This window comes from Protopterus annectens, chromosome 5.part1, assembly GCF_019279795.1.
Source record: "Protopterus annectens isolate FY-2018-M chromosome 5.part1, PAN1.0, whole genome shotgun sequence".
NCBI lineage: Eukaryota > Metazoa > Chordata > Ceratodontiformes > Protopteridae > Protopterus > Protopterus annectens.
Genome location: NC_056736.1, coordinates 751532708 through 751550162, shown reverse-complemented (window position 1 = coordinate 751550162; position 17455 = coordinate 751532708). Strand labels below are relative to the sequence as shown.

Here is a 17455-nt window from a genome sequence, read left to right as displayed (position 1 = left end):
TATCCACACCCCACATCAACCAAAAGGGCCTCTTCCAGATGTTCCACCCGGTCTGAGAGACCAAGCAGCACTAGAAATTTCAAAGCTGCTTTTAAAAAGAGCCATCCAGCCAGTCCCAACAGACCAACAAGGTCCGGAATCTACTCCAAATTATTTTTGGTACCAAAAAAGACAGGGGACTGGAGACCTATTTTGGATCTCAGCAGACTGAACAAATCGGTTCAAAGAACAAAATTCCGGATGGTCACGCTACAGTCCATTCTTCCCTTCTTGGGTCAGGACAATTGGATGTGCTCTATAGACCTTCAGGATGCGTACTACCGTATCAAAATGAACAGGCACTACAGGAGGTTTCTCCGCTTCCGGCTGGGAGCCAGTCACTATCAATTCAGAGCCCTGCCCTTTGGCCTCACCACAGCCCCCAGGGTGTTTACCAAATGCATGGCAGTGGTTGCGGCTCACCTGAGACGTCGAGGATTCCAGGTGTTTCCATATTTGGATGACTGGCTCCTTACTGCCACCACCAGGCACCAGTTACTTCAAGCCAGGGATTACGCTGTACAAACATGCAAAGCGGTAGGTATCTCCAGAAATTTCAAAATGTCTGCCTTGTCGGCTTGTCAGCATTACCTTCATAGACGCCGTGTTAAACATGGTGGAGTTGTCAGCAAAACTACCTACACAAAGAGTGTTAGACATTCGCAGTCACGTTCAAATCCTACTACAGGAGGACAGAATCCAAGCCAGGCTTGTACTGAAAACGCTGGGTCAAATGGCTGCAACAATCACCTTACTCCCGCTAGCTCGCTTTCATATGCGGATACTATAGTGGATGCTTTTTTCCCAATGGTCCTTTCAGCAGCGTCCCATGTCGCACAATATTTTCATCACTCGATCATGCAAACGACACCTAGCTTGGTGGATGGTCTCACCTCAGGTGCTTCAAGGCTGACCGGTTGTTCTTCCCCCCCCTCCGGTTGCCACCGTGACAATGGATGCCTCCCTGATCGGGTGGGGGGGCATTTTCAGGGCAGGACAGTCCAGGGCACATGGCAACCGTTAGAGTGCCACTTGCACATCAATGTCTTGGAGATGAGAGCGGTGCTGTTGGTGTTGCAGGCCCTCCAGAACTCTATTCTCACCGGGATGATTGCAGTTCAGACAGACAGTATGTCTGTAGTATGGTACATCAACAAACAGGGCAGAACCAGGTCCTATCCTCTTTGTTGGGAAGCGCTCAGACTCTGGCAATGGGCAATCTCTTCTCACCAGTTTCTGGTAGCAAAACACATTCCCGGAAAGACCAATGTTATAGCAGACAGGCTGAGCAGGGACATTCTCATGCCCTACGAGTGGTCTCTCAACCAACTAGTAATGGATCAAATATTCAGAAGGTGGGGTCAGCCTTGCTGCGACCTTTTCGCAACCCTGCAAAACAGCAAGTGTCAGGACTTATTCACCCTCTTTCCTCTTCCGGGCCTCTCTCCCAGAGATGCTGTAGCCCACGATTGGCCCTGGGGTCTCCTTTATGCTTTCCCCCCTTTTCCTTTAATCACTCAGTCCAGAAAGCAACTGCCTTGAGATCCAGGATGATCCTCATTGCCCCTTACTGGCCCCGACAAGTCTGATTTCCGTTCCTACAATGTCACCTACTGGAGCAGCCCTGGCATCTGGACCCAGTGCCAGACTTTCTGACCCATCAGTCGGGCAGGCTGCACCAATCCCTGTCATCTCTCAACCTCACAGCTTGGTTACTCCACTTCCAACCCTAGCCAGGCTTCCCTTAATTTCTCAGTCAGTACGTGAGATTATCCTTGCCTCTCACAAGTCTAACACCAGAAGGACGTACGCTAGTAAATGGAAACGTTTCTCTATTTAGGCAAGGAAAAATCAAGTCGACCCCTTCACTGCTCCTGTCCAAACAGTTCTAGATTTTTTAGCGGAACTTTTCCAAAAAGGCTCCTCTTCAGCCACTATCAGAGTCCAGCTGGCGGCTATTGCAAATTTCCACGTTGGCTTGTCAGAATCTAGCATTATGTCCCACAAGCTCTGCAAAGCCTTTCTGAAGGGTACCCTATTACTTAGGCCCCCAGTCAAAGACCCTCCTCCACCGTGGGATCTAAATTTGGTACTGTCATAATTAATTCTGCCTCCTTTTGAGCCTGCTGCCTCCTGCTCATTAAAACTGCTCTCCTGGAAAACACTTTTCCTGGTAGCTATTACCTCGGCCAGAAGGGTTTCGGAATTACAAGCACTATCTGTGCGCGCCCCCCCCACCCCTTATCTTGGTTTTCACAAAGATAGAGTGGCTCTTAGGACTAATCCATCCTTTTTACCTAAGGTTCTATCTGAAAAAAAATTCAATCAGACCATTGATCCCCAGTTTTCTTTCCAAATTACACTGACAGAGCTGAGAGAAGATTACATTGCTTGGACATTCACCGGCAGCTACGCTTCTATCTGGATAGAACTAAACTAACGAGAAAATCAGAGCAACTCTTCTTATCTTACGCAGAAGGGAAGCAAGGCCTTCCAGTTTCTAAAGTGACCTTGTCCAGATGGTTGACCTCTCATCACTTTAATATATCAGTTGAGGCATAAAGAGCTCCCTACCAAACATAGAGCTCATTCAACTAGAGCATTAACTTCCTCAGTTGCTTTTCAAGCAAGGTTACCTATGGATTCTATTTGTGCAGTGGCCAAATGGGCCTCCACTCATACCTTTATTTCTCATTACAAACTGGATATTGCCTCCAGAAATTGTGCTGATTTTGGTTCCACTGTACTCAAGAGTCTGTTCCATTGAGCCACCCAGGACTAAGGTGCTAGGGACCCTGTCCCATCCAGCAAGAATGAAGGCGAGATTGGCAACTTAACATTAAGAAGTTATATACTCACCATAACGTTCCATGTTAGTTGTCTTCTTCTCGCCTTCTTTCTTGCATCCCACCCTCCATCCCCCTAGCCTGGAAAGACCTAGAGTATTGGGTGAGACATTCTTTGTCACCAGGATTATCCCTTCACCTAGAGCTCTTGTCCCCTTTTTGGTAGCCCTGGTGAAAGACAGGCTGTGGGGCTCACAGTTGTATAGAGTTCATAGATTTATCCTTTCTTGTGGTGGGACATGTTTTTGTCCATAGTGTTAGCTATCAAACAAGATCTGGGTATATGACGCCTAGCATTATGGGACATAGGTTAGCCTCGAGCCGGTAAAAAATAGCTCTCGAGCTTTAGTATTAGGCCGAGTCGGATCCGAGGTTCAGCTCCGAACCCATCTAGCAAGAAAGAAGGCGAGAAGAAGACAACTAACATGGAACGTTATGGTGAGTACATAACTTCTTATTATTCCACTTGACAGCCTGTTGTCTATTTGAGAGGTAACTGGAAAACCAATTGATGGATGAGGAGGAAAGATAAAGATGAGAGAGCTTGGACAAAAAATAGGGTATGGCAAATGGTATCTAAGGCCTTAGATAGGTCTAAGAAAAAGGTAGGTACGATATTGCCTGTGCTATGAGCATGGATAATATTGTCAAGGAAGGATGGAAGGGCTGTGGTGGTGCTGTGTGTGGGTCGAAGACCATGTTGTCTTGGGGTCAGGAGATGATTGTCTAGAAGGTAAGGTAGAAGTTTTAGGTGAATACATTTTTCAAGGATTTTTGAGATGGGGGAAGAGTATGGCTATGGGGTGAAAATTGGAGATGTCAGTGTTATTGCTTCCTTTGTGTAAGGAAATGATGAATGCTTTTTTTCCAGAGGAGGGGTACGTAGGATTCGTGGATGGAATGATTAATTAGAATACAGATGGACTAGCTCAGCAGCTAACTAGAGGAAGTTGGATGGTAGGTTGTCTGGGGCATTAGAGCATAATTTTAATTTTTGGAGGAGTTTTTTTATAATGTTGACAGGGATGGGTTTAAGGGAAGGGGGTGGGTGGTATTGGTGGCAGAAGGAGAGGGATTGTAGTTGAGAGATGTGAAAGGGGCTAAGGAGTTCTTGGGGAAAGATGTGGTGAGCTTGGCTATTGAGTCTATTTGGTGGCTATGGTATGATCTGGAGCGCCAAGGTCAGGGCAATCGCTGACTTTTCTGCCGGGACTAAGGAGGGCAGAGATGCTACTCCAAAATTTCTTGGTTGGATTTATGATTATTTTGAAGTTTAGAGTAGTAGCATTTGCGGTTGGAAGCAATACGTTTTTTTAACTGTATTGCGAAGCTGTTTATATTCAGTAAGGGAGCTGGGTGATTTGTATTTTTGGTAGTTTCCATGATTTATCACGGGTATGCATGAGGGTTATTGTTTCTTTAGAAAGCCAGGGGATGGTTTTGGATCTTACTCTTAGTACTAGGGGGAGCAAAGTGGTTTAGTAGGTTAATGAATGAAGTTTTGAAGTAAGTGACAGCGTTGAGAGGAAGAGTTTTCAGAGGGTTCCAGTTTTTCTATTTTAAGCAGTTTGTGAAGGATTCAGGGTTGAAGTTTGTGAGGGTACGGGTTGCGATATAGTTATGTTGTAGGTATAGGGAGGAAGGGGAGTGTCATGCAAAGGCAGGAAGGTGATCGCTTAGGGAATCTGGCAAGGTGCCACTGTTGGAGATATTGTTGGGATGTGAAACTAGTGTTCAGTCCAGGGGACTGCCTGACAAGCTTTCTTTATTAGGTCTGGTAGAAGAGTTAATGAAGAGAAATCGTATAGGTTTATATTATGCGAGGTTGTGGTAGAGCGAATATAAGAGCAGTTGATGTTAACATCTCCTAGGATAATTGTTTCATTAATATTAGCTGAGAACCAGGAGAGAACATCTTCAAGGATGAGGATTTTGTTTCCAGGGGGAATATATAGAGCCGAGAAGGAGGAAAGAGTGAGAAAAGGAAAAGGAGCCTGCAAATAACTATCGGAGAGAGCGGTCACTACTAAGTAGTGAGGGCTGCTGGGAGAGAGCGATCACTACTAAGTAGTGAGGGCTGCTGGGAGAGAGCGATCACTACTAAGTAGTGAGGGCTGCTGGGAGAGAGCAGTCACTACTAAGTAGTGAAGGCTGCTGGGAGAGAGCGGTCACTACTAAGTAGTGAAGGCTGCTGGGAGAGAGCGGTCACTACTAAGTGAAGGCTGCTGGGAGAGAGCGGTCACTACTAAGTAGTGAAGGCTGCTGGGAGAGAGCGGTCACTACTAAGTAGTGAAGGCTGCTGGGAGAGAGCGGTCACTACTAAGTAGTGAAGGCTGCTGGGAGAGCGGTCACTACTAAGTAGTGAAGGCTGCTGGGAGAGAGCGGTCACTACTAAGTAGTGAGGGCTGCTGGGAGAGAGTGGTCACTACTAAGTAGTGAGGGCTGCTGGGAGAGAGTGGTCACTACTAAGTAGTGAGGGCTGCTGGGAGAGAGTGGTCACTGTGAGGGCTGCTGGGAAAGAGCGGTCACTACTAAGTAGTGAAAGCTGCTGGGAGAGAGCGGTCACTAAGTGAGGGCTGCTGGGAGAGAGCGGTCTCAACTAAGTAGTGAGGGCTGCTGGGAGAGAGCGGTCTCAACTAAGTAGTGAGGGCTGCTGGGAGAGAGCGGTCACTACTAAGTAGTGAAGGCTGCTGGGAGGGAGCGGTCACTACTAAGTAGTGAGGGCTGCTGGGAGAGAGCGGTCACTACTAAGTAGTGAGGGCTGCTGGGAGAGAGCGGTCACTACTAAGTAGTGAGGGCTGCTGGGAGAGAGCGGTCACTAAGTAGTGAAGGCTGCTGGGAGAGCGGTCACTACTAAGTAGTGAAGGCTGCTGGGAGAGCGGTCACTACTAAGTAGTGAAGGCTGCTGGGAGAGAGCAGTCCCTACTAAGTAGTGAAGGCTGCTGGGAGAGCGGTCACTACTAAGTAGTGAAGGCTGCTGGGAGAGCGGTCACTACTAAGTAGTGAAGGCTGCTGGGAGAGAGTGGTCACTACTAAGTAGTGAGGGCTGCTGGGAGAGAGCGGTAACTACTAAGTAGTGAGGGCTGCTGGGAGAGAGCGGTCACTACTAAGTAGTGAGGGCTGCTGGGAGAGCGGTCACTACTAAGTAGTGAAGGCTGCTTGGAGAGAGTGGTCACTAAGTAGTGAGGGCTGCTGGGAGAGAGCGGTCACTACTAAGTAGTGAGGGCTGCTGGGAGAGAGCGGTCACTAAGTAGTGAGGGCTGCTGGGAGAGTGGTCACTAAGTGAGGGCTGCTGGGAGAGAGCTGTCACTACTAAGTAGTGAGGGCTGCTGGGAGAGCGGTCTCAACTAAGTAGTGAGGTCTGCTGGGAGAGAGCGGTCACTACTAAGTAGTGAAGGCTGCTGGGAGGGAGCGGTCACTACTAAGTAGTGAAGGCTGCTGGGAGAGCGGTCACTACTAAGTAGTGAGGGCTGCTGGGAGAGAGCGGTCACTACTAAGTAGTGAAGGCTGCTGGGAGAGAGCAGTCCCTACTAAGTAGTGAAGGCTGCTGGGAGAGCGGTCAGTACTAAGTAGTGAAGGCTGCTGGGAGAGTGGTCACTATTAAGTAGTGAAGGCTGCTGGGAGAGAGTGGTCACTACTAAGTAGTGAGGGCTGCTTGGAGAGAGCGGTAGCTACTAAGTAGTGAGGGCTGCTGGGAGAGAGCGGTCACTACTAAGTGAGGGCTGCTGGGAGAGAGCGGTCACTACTAAGTAGTGAGGGCTGCTGGGAGAGAGCGGTCACTACTAAGTAGTGAGGGCTGCTGGGAGAGAGTGCTCACTAAGTAGTGAGGGCTGCTGGGAGAGAGCGCTCACTAAGTAGTGAGGGCTGCTGGGAGAGAGCGGTCACTACTAAGTAGTGAGGGCTGCTGGGAGAGAGCGGTCACTAAGTAGTGAGGGCTGCTGGGAGAGAGTGGTCACTAAGTGAGGGCTGCTGGGAAAGAGCGGTCACTACTAAGTAGTGAAGGCTGCTGGGAGAGAGCGGTCACTACTATGTAGTGAAGGCTGCTGGGAGAGCGGTCACTACTAAGTAGTGAAGGCTGCTGGGAGAGAGCGGTCACTACTAAGTAGTGAAGGCTGCTGGGAGAGAGCGGTCACTAAGTGAGGGCTGCTGGGAGAGAGCGGTCACTACTAAGTAGTGACGGCTGCTGGGAGAGAGCGGTCTCTACTAAGTAGTGAGGGCTGCTGGGAGAGAGCGGTCACTACTAAGTAGTGAGGGCTGCTGGGAGAGTGGTCACTACTAAGTGAGGGCTGCTGGGAGAGAGCGGTCACTACTAAGTAGTGAGGGCTGCTGGGAGAGAGCGGTCACTACTAAGTAGTGAAAGCTGCTGGCAAGCCCAAGGTGAGTTTAATACAGAGATTAAGGTTGGGGCTGAGTTTAAGAGGTTATGGCTAGAAGAGACACAGCAAGAACAAGTAGGAAGAATCAAGTCAGTAATAAAAATAAACTCGCAGAGAGCAGCAGGGAGCTGGTTAAAAAGTGTAAGCCATGTTGCTATGGATTAGAGTTGGGTGTGCTGCCATCTAGTGGCGTACCTATGTTCATAGGTAGATACTAGGCTATCTGCCCTAGGGCATTTATAAGCCTAGCCAGAGTGTATTTGGCTTCTGCCTCCCTATTAGATTAGCCTACTGTGCCTCTGTAAAGTAGGTCACAGAAGGTACCCTTCTAAGATTAGTTTACTGCATCTCTGTTTAGCAGTGACACAGGAGAGATCCCAGGGGTGAATTTGCGATTTCCCATCCACGCATCCAAATTTCGCTTGAAGAGGGTCAGTGAGAGGCTATGTCTAACATGAATTGGGATTCTATTCCAGAGTGAGGGGAGCCGCTGGGAAATGAATCTGTCCCTCCAGCATGTCCTATTTATTTTTGTGCTGAGGTTTAGGTCCCTGGAGCGTGTAGCTCTAATGGACTTGGATTTTTTGAGGTGGAGCATGTCCATTTATTCTGGGTTTGACTTGGCTTTGTACGTCAGGCATAGATCGCTTCTGAGTAGGCAGTAAGCAACTGAGTAGAGCTGGAGTTTCTTTAGTCGAGCTGCATAGGACATCTGTTTGTAGCCCATGATCCTCCTGATGAGGTACTTTTGGGGTCTCTCCAGTTGCTGCAGGTGTCTGGTAAGGTACATCCCAAAAGGGGCATTGTATTCAATTATGGGCCTGATGAGTGACGAGTAGAGGGGCACAATGACCTCTCTTGATCTAGATGCAACCCCTTTCGTGATAAGGTGGGCTATATAGAAGGTCTTTCTAATCACTTTGGCAACGTGATTATCAAAGGAGAGATTACTATCTACGTTGGTCCCCAAATCTCTAATTACTTCTTCCGTACTTAATGGATTACCACCTATGTGGTAATTTGTGGGCACCTTGTTTTTCCCAAAGGGGATGACTATGCACTTTAGCATTTAGCTTGAGGCCGTGGTTCTGGCACCAAGCATCCATCTCTGTGAGACCCTTTTGGAGGATGCTTGTGTCAGCTGGAGATTCGATTATGGCCCCAGTTTGCAGTCATCTGCGAACTTTGTCAGCCATAATCCCCCCGTGTTAGCCTGAACCTCAGAGAAGTATATACCGAACAAGAGAGGTCCCAGAACTGAGCCCTGTGGGACGCCACTTGTAACTGGTTTGGATTCGGACATGGCACCTGCGATTCTGACCATGTGGGTTCTATCTCTGAGCCAGTTTGCAACCCATCTTGTAAAATAGGGGTTGATATTTAAGCTGGTAAGCTTATTTATGATGCCCGAGTGGGGTATTGTGTCGAAGGCTTTTGCGAGGTCCAGGTAGGCTGTGTGGACTACCTTGCCCTCATCTATGGCTTTGGTAACTGTTTCAAAGAAATCAACTAGGTTTAAGAGGCAAGATCTGCCCTTAAAGCCGAATTGGGTAGGGTCCAGTGTCTGGAGGCTCCCAATGTCTTTGTTTATGAGTTCCATGATAATACGCTCCATAGCTTTACAGACCAGACTAGTCAGGCTTATGGGGCGATAGTTTCCGGGGTCCGTTGTGGCACCACCTTTGTGGAGTGGGACCACTGTAGCTCTACGCCATTATTTGGGTATATATCCTGTAGTAAGGCTAAGTTTGAACAGTGACTTAATGTGAGGGTTGAGTTCTTCTTGGAGCTCGTGTAAGACACAGCCTGGGACACCGTCCGGTCCCATAGATGCTGTGTTTTTTGCTTTGGAGAGGGCAGCTTTCACCTGTGCATCTGTGATGTCAGGGAGGTTACATTCAGTTGGGATAGGCATTTGCTCCTTTGGGGGGAAGGGGGGGAGAAGTTTGCGCTGAATCTGTCTGCCAGGTTGTTGGCTATGTCTGTAGGTTCGGTATATTTTGTACCGTTATGCAACAATTCAGAGCATATCTGGAGTTTCCGCCCATGTTTCTGACATAACCAAAGAAGGTCTTGTGATTATCTTTAGTGTCTAGGGCAATTTTTCTTTCGAAACTGGCCTTTGATGATTTTATGAGGGATCGAAGTTTCTTGCTAATACTGATCAGAGATGCCTGCCCTTTTTGGGATTTTGCTCTGTCATGTAGTAGCTTCTTCCTTCTGTTGTATAGCTTATTTATGGCCGGGGTCCACCAGACCGTTCTCCTGTTTTTGGAGGAGTGAGTCTTGGTTTTATTTGGGATAGCACAATCCATGCATTCCTGCAGGTGCTCATAGAATGCATTTGTAAAGGATTCTGCGGATTGGGCTGTATTATCCTCTGGCCCAGGGGCTTTGAAGGATTCTACCTCAGTCTTGAGAAGTGCAAAGTTGGCTTTGGAGAAATTCTTTACAGTGATTTCCTTGGCTGGGGGTGGGACGGGATATGGATGTCCAGGGAAATTTGTTTATGGTCTGATCTTACCAATGAGGAGTTTACCTCTGGTGTGGAACATAGAGTCCCCATGTTGGTGATGACCAGGTCCAATATGTTGTTCCCTCTTGTGGGAGTGGTGACCAGTTGTTCCATTGCGTTAGAGTTTATAAATTCAAGGAACCGTTGGGCGAGGGTGTTTGGGCTTGAGTAGTTTTCCCAGTCAATGTTTGGGTAGTTGAAGTCACCCAATAACATAGTGTTTGGAGAGACCTTCATATTCTCCAGTGTTCTCAGGAATGCCAAGTGGGGTTCCTGTAATAGGGAGGGTGTTCTGTAGCAGGCTACAAACTGAAAGGCAGTTTTGCCCGCTGTTAGTTGCACATGGATGGTTTCCAATGCTTCATGCAGTGCCACTAACCTGGAGATGTAGGTATCTTTGATGAATATAGATACTCACCCTCCTTTTGTACTTCGGTCCGAGTTTTGGGGCCGAAACGCATGGTATGAGTTATAACCTGGTAGTGCTGGGGTGCTCTCAGGAGCCTTGAACCAGGTTTCTGTTACTGCACAGACATCGATTTTCTCCATACTGAGGAGAGTCTCGAAAAGTGCATCTTGAGGTTTAGACTTCTGGCATTGAGTAGCATTACCTTTAGTTTTTTTATCTTTGGGTTGTTTATGGAAGTGGGTTTGTCCTTTGAGTCTTGCCTAAAAAAGGCACTATGGGGGTGGCAAGAGCCTTGGCCAGTATACGAAAGCCTAAGGGTGACAGGTACAAGCCGTCCCTAGCGAAGCAACATGGCTTGTCGAGCATGTCATCCCAGGCTGACAGACACTGGATCCCCTTTGAATGACACCAATACTTTAGCCGATTGTTGAAACTGATCATTTTGTCTTTATACTGTGGCATCATTCTTGGTGAGGGCAAGATGCTACTCAAGGTCAGGGACATACCAGCCTGGACTACATGGTCAGAGAGCTCCTCTGTCTCTTTTCATGTAGTCCAGGGAGGTACGTCTCAGGTCATTCACACCAGCATGGACAATGACTGAGTCATACTTGTACTTGCTTTGGAGTGACCTGAGTGCTTGCGTTATGTGGCGGATCCTGGCACCCGACAAGCAGCATACAGTGACCTTCTCCTTGTTCAGTCTGGTGAGTGGGACGTCAGTGTGCCAGACAATAGAGTCCCTTGTAACAAGTGTATTTGGTGTGTTGTTTGGCCTTATGGGCTGTGACTGTGAGGCACACTGATTTTGTGAGATATGTGATTCGTGGGTATTGTTGAGGGGTGGCTGTTGCTTGGATGTCTGCTTAGGAGGTCTTTGCTGTTTAGGCAGATTTTTATTTAGAGCCTCCAAGTATGTTTTTGTGTGTATGTGTTGGGTATGCAGATGCAATAGCTCTGTGTGAGACTGGATTTGTGGTGTGGGTTGGTTACCTTTTCCTCCTGACTGACTGTGCCAGTCTTGGGTTGAGAGAGCTCTGCCTCCAGTTTGGCTGTGTAACTGCATCTGTCACATGTATTAGAGTTTGTTGGAAGGAGGAGAGGGTTGTCTTTGTACATAAGGCAATTGTAACATTGCCTCAAAATTCCCAGATTCACCAGCTGGACTGGAGAGTAACCTTGAAACTGACCCTTGGACATACCAGATTAGTATAGGGAACTGTTTTTTTACTGATCAGATTAGGGGAAGGGAACTGATTTTTCACTTGATCAGGAAGGACCAATCGGGAGTCTAATACTTATGAGAAGTCGAGGGTGTAGTGCTTTAGTTAATTGGTGTTTCCTTATAAGAACTGAGCAAGTGCAGGGCTTTAGAAAGAGAATAGAGTGATTACTTTGAGAGTTTGAACAGTTCTAAGGGAAAAAGTGAAGATCAGACTTTGTGGAGCCTGGAATAGTTTAAACCTGTTGAGGCAGTGCGGCCCGGCGCTGCTCAGTGCGCAAAACCGCGCAAAAAGAGAGTTGTAGGTTTTAAGAGAGAGAGATCAAGGAGTTTAGAATTGACCCAAAATGGCCAATAAAACAGCTTCTAGGTAGTAACCACTCTTCCAGGGACAGGCAGGCTGTTCAGTGTTAACCACTCCCAATGGTGAACACAGAGACTTCCCTTTAGCCCAAGCAAGCACTGGACTTCTAGAAACTTCCAAACAGTTCGGAACAGCAAATCTGTAACTGAACTTTCTTAACTTTCAGAAAGTGGGAAAAAAGCAAGATTTTTTTTTTCTTTTTGTTGTAGTTTAAAGGTAGCAGAGATACATAAGCAGCAAAATAATCACAACAGTGCAATAAATGACCCCACACTTGAGTGCTAGGCCAAAACCAGGTAAAATGCCGTTTTGAGAGGAAAAAACAATTTTAAATCAAGTGCAACACAGAAAATGCAGTAAACAGGCTCTAGATGTGTTCCAAGTACTGTTACTGTTACAGGTATAAACTTGAAGGGTCTTTTGAGAAATGTACAGTTAACAAGGGAGGGAAAGATGCTACAAGGGGGAAGAGTAGGGGGTAAGAGCCTGCTGTAAAACTGCCAGTGTGCACACTGCCAGAAAACTAGGCAAACAACGATATGTGGTAAAAACTTGATGCAAGTTACTTAACATGCACTTATATTCTCAGAAAGAAGTTTGAGCCAAAGGTGGTTTGATAATAGCTGGTGCATGTCCTTTAACAAGAACCGGTCTGGCCATTGTATTGTTTATTGGGGGAAAGCACCCGAGGTTAAAAAACATGAGTGAGCTGCAATGAGAGAAATAATGAGTTAAACACTGTAGGGTAAAGAGCAGCTAAGAGGGGGAGGATAGGACAGGCTAGGGAAGTATAAAAAATGCAATAGGGGTCTTAATACAGAGGTTAGGATTATTGCTACATAGGTTCATACGTTAGTACTAAGCTAACTGTCCTTGCGAGCCATTTTAAGCCTAGCCAATTATCCCTTGTGAGACTCAAAACCCTGCACCTTGTGTTTGTAAGGCAAACACCTTAACCATTAGGCCACCCTCCCAACCTCCACTTTCCCAACACTACAAGGTAAAACACAGTGCAAGATATTCCACAATTAAGATGAGCTGAAATAGCTCAGTTGGGAGAGCGTTAGACTGAAGATCTAAATGTCCCTGGTTCAATCCCGGGTTTTGGCAAAGAAACCTTTTTGTTGGGAAGGTGGCCTAATGGTTAAGGTGTTTGCCTTAGAAGCACAAGGTGCAGGGCTTAAGTCTCACAAGGGATAATTGGCTAGGCTTACAATGGCTCACAAGAGCAGTTAGCTTAGTACTAACCTATGAACCTATGAAGTAAAAGTGAGAGATTTTGAAAAAAAAATAAAACAATATTACAAACTACGGTTTGTTTCAGGATCTGCAATCAGGTTCATAGGTTCATAGATTAGTACTAGGCCAACTGCCTTTGCGAGCCATTTTAAGCCTAGCCAATTATCCCCATGTGAGATTCAAACCCTGTACTTTGTGTTTGTAAGGCAGACACCTTAACCATTAGGCAACCCTCCCAGCCCAAGGTGTGCACTCCTGTCAGTTTAACCTTTATCGCCACCTAGATTACTATACCCTGGTTCCTATAAACTGTCACTGTGAAAAAGATAAATATTCTCACTTCATAGGTTCATTGGTAGGTACTAGGCTATCGGCCCAAGGGCCTATGCAAGCCTAGCCAGCAAGGTTCCCTGGCTTACACCACCCAAAAAAGTTATTTTCCTGTGACACTGACGAGCAGAGACACAGAAGTGATCCCCGGGGTGTATTTCCTATTTCCCATCCACTCATCAAGATTTGTCTTGAAGAGTGCTAATGAAGAACTTTGCTTGACATAGATGTGTAGCCTGTTCCAGAGTATGGGAAGTCTCTGGGATAGGAATGTATCCCTCCAGCATGTCCTGTTTATTGTGGTGACAAAGTTTAGGTCCTTAGAGCGTGTAGCTCGGAGGGATTGGGATTTCTTTAGGTGTAGCATGTCCAACAGCTCTGGGTTTGACATAGCTTTATATGTTAGGCAGAGATCACCTCTGAGTAGGCGATATGCTATGGAGTAAAGCTGGAGTTTTTTGAGGTGGTCAGTGTAGGGCATTTGTTTGAGTCCAGTAATCCTCTTTGTGAGGTACTTCTGTGGCCTTTCCAGCTGCTGCAGATGTCTTGTGAGGTACATTCCAAAAGGGGCGTTGTACTCTATAATGGGTCTAATGAGTGTCGAGTAGAGGGAAACAATTACCTCTTTTTTCCTGGATGAGAACCCTTTTATGAAAAGGTGTGCCATGTAGAAGGACTTCCTGACTACTGTGGCAATGTGACTATCAAAGGAGAGACTACTGTCCACCTGGGTCCCAAGGTCTCTTATCACGCATTCGGTGTTAAGTAGATTGCTGCCTATGTGGTAGTTCATGGGTACAGAGTTTTTACCAAAGGGGATGACACTGCACTTTTTGGCATTGAGCTTGAGGCCATGGCTTTGACACGAGGCATCTGTTTCAGAGAGGCCCTTCTGTAGGATGTTCACATCATTTGGGGACTTTACTATGGCTCCTAGTTTGCAGTCATCTGTGAAGTTCGTTAGCCAGAGGCCTTCTGTGTTAGCCTGTACTTCAGAGAAGTAGATACCAAACAGGAGCGGTCCTAGGACGGAAACCTGTGGTACTCCACTTGTCACTGGTTTGAGGTCAGATTTGGAGTCTGCAACTTTTACAGTGTGGGTTCTGTCAGTGAGCCAGTTGGCAACCCATCATGTGACCTAGGGATTTATGCCTAGTTTGTTGAGTTTAGCTATAATTCCAGAATGGGGGATGGTGTCGAAAGCCTTGGCGAGGTCAAGATAGGCAGTGTGAACCACTTTACCCTCATCTACGGCTTTGGTGACTGCCTCAAAGAAGTCGATCAGGTTCAGGAGGCATGATCTGCCTTTCACAAACCCGAACTGGGTGGGATCCAGAGTTTGGAGGTTACCAATGTCTTTGTTGATGAGTTCCATGATGATACGTTCCCTGGCTTTGGAGACCAGGCTCATCAGGCTAATAGGTCTATAGTTCCCGGGATCACATTTATGGTGTTTTGCACTGTGTTTACATTTCACCGAGGAAGGCAGTATCTATCCATTGCATCAGAAACAAATAATAACAGTTGCAGTATATCAAAGTAATCTTGGAACGTAAATGCCCATCAGGTCGGGACTGGACCAGTTACATCAGTCATGTCCTCTATTCATCAGTCAATTCTTAAACTAACCCATACTCACCTTACATGTATTTGTTTGAGTGCAGTGTTCTGCAGTTATAACTTAAGTACAGAAGCTGAGTACCCCTCTTCTTACCTTCTCAACTGCCCCCTAATCCCCAAACATACTATCATATAGTTAACTACAAACTTAGTTTGTAACTACAACTTTATGAAAGGTTAATAATGTCATTCCTCCTAGGATTACATTTCCAGTGGTGTACAGTGTTTGTTTAATAAAGTTCCTAGGGTACATAATGTTCTACAGAATATGGTAATACTTGGTCTTGAATAAGCATCCCACAATTTTCAGTTTATTAGTATTGGGTGTTAATGTCAAAATTCTATACAACTCTAATCCCATCTGTATAGCTGAACATTTCTTCATAAAATGACACATCTGATATTGTCAGATGTTATGTAGTCCAATCTCGCCTACATTCTTACCCATGGATTCGGAGCCGAATATCAGCTCCGACTCGGCCAACTTTTCTAGCTCGAAGTCTTCTATTGGCTGGGCTAAGGAGGTATCCCATGCTACACTGCTCTATATCCCCAGATCTCGTTTGCCGCTCGTGTAGCTCGGACGTGGTCTCGCTTGGCTGTGGCTAAGTACCCTTTTTTCTTCATCTTCTTGAGAGTATTGGATCAACAAAAGCTATTTTAATAGCTACTTAATTGTTGTTGTTGTGTATTGTTGTAGTGTGGGTGTTTGTTGGTATCCTACTAACTGTTCCAGCGGGCTAGGCCCGTTTTAGTTAGAGGACCTAGTCCATCCCCTTTGTGCCTGTGTTTTTGTCTTGTTAAGAAAAAAACGTTTAAATTAGAGGTTTCTTTTTAGTGTCTCCTAACCGTTTTAGTTAGAAGTTTGTTGTCATTTTGTGTGTAGCGCTGTTGTTGTGAGTATTTGTTGTTCCCGTGCTTTGCGTGGGGTGTGGTGACTCTAGTTTTCTTTTCACCGTAGTTTCAGTTCTGCTGTGACTGCTCATTTGGCTGTTTTGTGTATAACCTTAGGATGTCCAAAGATCAGAAGGAGCACAAACCTTCGGTTTTAAAAAGTGCTCTAAGTGCAGTTACAAGATGTCTATCACCGATGGACACTCAGTATGTGTTTATTGTCTGGGAGCAACCCATTTGCAAGAGTCCTGCAGCTTCTGCCATGCCTTTAGTCCCAGGGTGCTCCAAGAGAGAAAGCTAATCTTGAAGGGACTCTTAAAACCATATTTTGAAGAGGCTATGGATTCTACTTCCAGTTCTAAGTCAAAATCAAAATCTACTGAGTCTAAAAAGAGATCTCCGGTTCCGTCTGTCTCTTCGGAGCCGTCGGAGAAAGTAATTAGACTAGATTCAACCTCCTCGGCTCCACTGTCCTCGGGGCCGCAGGAAGTGTCGGTAGTAATGGAACCAGCGTCGGCTCCAATTATATTGGAACCTCTTTGGAGCCGATCGCCCAGTACTAGACCAGGGTCACCTGAGAGGAGATCTCGATCTCCCTCCCTGTCCTCCAAATCCTCCAGGACACTTTCAGATATGGATGTCGATAGGGTGGTGCAGAGGCTCCTTCAGTCTCCGGTTTTGTCTGAATTGTTCTCTGCTCCGACCCAGTCGGCTCTGGAGCCCGTCCCGATACCTTCTTCGATTGTTCCTCCGAGCGCATCTCTGTCTTCGGAGCCGGAATGCTCCGCTCCATGTGATGTTCCTGCATCAGTTCCGATGCCCCCCTCCGGGCTTATCGGTACCACCATCTGCTCTGACCCCGTCGGCCCCGTTCACAGGGTTCAGGACTCAGGTTTCTTCAGTCGGACCCAAGGGGGACACCTCGGGACACCTTTCGGTTCCAAGTCTCCCGCTCGGTGCCTCGGCTCGTGGAACCCCGACCCCTGTCATGGTCTTGGAGGCTGGCCAGTCTTCGGACTTGGGGGGGCAGCCTTTGAGGCCATGCGGAGTGCGCTGGCCAGGTATTCAGCCACATCATGCGGATCGGTCATTCTGTCCCCCTCCACTCCGGCTAGAGCCTCTGATCATCACCTATCTGTAGACAGTGGAGCCCCAAGGCCTAGGGATACCCCCTCGAGTGGTCCCGAAGTTTCTGAGGGCCCCTCAGAGTCTGTGCCTGAGGAGCCTCCTAGAAAGAAAACATGCAAGAGGAAGCACATAGACTTCCAGGATGTGTCTCTCACCTCAGATACCGACCTCGAGGAATCGGAGGGGTCCCCCAAGTCATCCTCTGATGATGTTTCTTTCTCCGTTCTGGAGATATTGAAACAGAGAGGTGACTGGCCATCCAAAGCCCCCTTCGAGGAGGAGTCTGTCTTCCTTAAGGCCTTTGGTGCTCAACCCTCTGTCTCCTGGGTGTCTCCACCCTTCGACGAGCTCATGGATTTAATTTGTCGAAGGGTGTGGGAGAATCCTTTATTCTGTGGAACCCGTACCCAGGAGACCCAATAAATTTCTATCGGCTCCCCTAGGTAAGGGGTTTTTGTCCAAAGGAGTCCCTG

General features: G+C 47.1%; 1 protein-coding gene and 1 non-coding gene across 4 annotated transcripts in view; both read left to right on the top strand.

Moving 5' to 3' along the window:
- The window catches only part of PAAF1 (proteasomal ATPase associated factor 1), a 577308-nt gene that overhangs the window by 165157 nt on the left and 394696 nt on the right, over positions 1 to 17455 (top strand). The window lies entirely within an intron of this gene.
- On the top strand, positions 12809 to 12881 carry TRNAF-GAA. Its single transcript has one exon. It is a non-coding gene; the product is annotated as a tRNA-Phe (tRNA).